The 1,241-nt window shown below is 30.1% G+C and overlaps 1 long non-coding RNA gene across 1 annotated transcript; it reads left to right on the forward strand.

The window, feature by feature from the left end:
* Nucleotides 1-106: 106 nt before the first annotated feature.
* On the forward strand, nt 107-1,231 carry LOC109593332 (uncharacterized). The gene is made up of 3 exons (XR_002190898.1): nt 107-189; nt 906-1,031; nt 1,149-1,231. It is a non-coding gene; the product is annotated as an uncharacterized LOC109593332 (long non-coding RNA).
* The last annotated feature ends 10 nt before the right edge of the window (nt 1,232-1,241 follow it).

Raw genomic sequence — 1,241 nt, forward strand, 5'->3', positions numbered from 1 at the left:
ATTAATATTTTAATTTCTTTACAAGGTAGCAATTAATTATTTACTCAATTGAAATTTAATTTTAAATTGACTTGCTACATTTTATCTCTCTCTTTTTTCATCTTCAGGCAATGTCATATCAGCAAAAAACTGTCATTATGTATGAGAGACTGCTAGGGAGTGGACCACTGCAGCTCTATATCAGCCTATGTTAGTTATTAATAACTGGCCACACACACAATATTTATTATAAATTTATCGCACTATTAGTTCCCCACAAAGCATGCTAAGTGAGCTAAAAGGCATGCTGTATGAGCTGACAAGCCTTGAAATTCATAAAAAATCCAAATTTGATCAGAATGAGCTCAAACTTTGATACATCATTAGGACATGTATATGTATCAGAAACATGTCTCTTTGAGCAATTTTTGGCAAAATTTGGTCAAAAACCAAATTCTTTGGTATTGGCCCCTTTTTTAGCAAAATTTAAAATTAATGAAAATCTGATTTTGATCAGAATGAGCTTCAACTTTCTGTACAACATATGGACATGTGATCAGAAAATTATAAACACAGAGAATTTTCTCCTAAGTTGTTCTTGGCAAATTCTGGCCAAATACCATGTACCATGTCTTTGATCCAATTTTAAAGCAAGTTTTAAAATTTATAAAAATCCAAATTTTGATTAGAGTCTGCTAAAAATTTTTACACAGTATTAGAACTTCTATATGTATCACAAAGTTTGATAAAAATTTTACCTTTGCAATGTTTGATTAAATTTTGGGAAAATACATTGTGATATATTTTATCAACATTTCGAACAACTTTAAAAATTCACTGAGAGCATTATGTCAATATCCTGTGGGAAACCATGATCATGATAATTTCAACGACTAAGCCCACCACTGATTTTTTTCTTTATATAGTTCCATTTGGCTTAGTATTGGTGTGGGGCTTAGAGGAATGTTGTGGCGTTGAGATTACTGTATAGAGTTAGGTATCTAATAATGTTAAGACATGGTGAGGATCATCCTTAAATGTCTAATGATGATGTAAGTATTGTTTTATCAAGTTCTCTTGTTTCATCATACACATGTACATGTATTGTTTAAAAGTATTGTAAATTTTGTATCATAACTGTTATTATTTATTTTAATTTCATTGAGTAGTTTTACATTTGTTTACTACTGAGTAATGCTGGTCATTATGAAGAAAGTCAGGCATATCTGGTTAGATTACAAAACAAGTGAGCTAGTATATAC

This window comes from Amphimedon queenslandica, unplaced genomic scaffold (assembly GCF_000090795.2).
Source record: "Amphimedon queenslandica unplaced genomic scaffold, v1.1 AMPQUscaffold_1992_Cont26003, whole genome shotgun sequence".
Taxonomy (NCBI): domain Eukaryota; kingdom Metazoa; phylum Porifera; class Demospongiae; order Haplosclerida; family Niphatidae; genus Amphimedon; species Amphimedon queenslandica.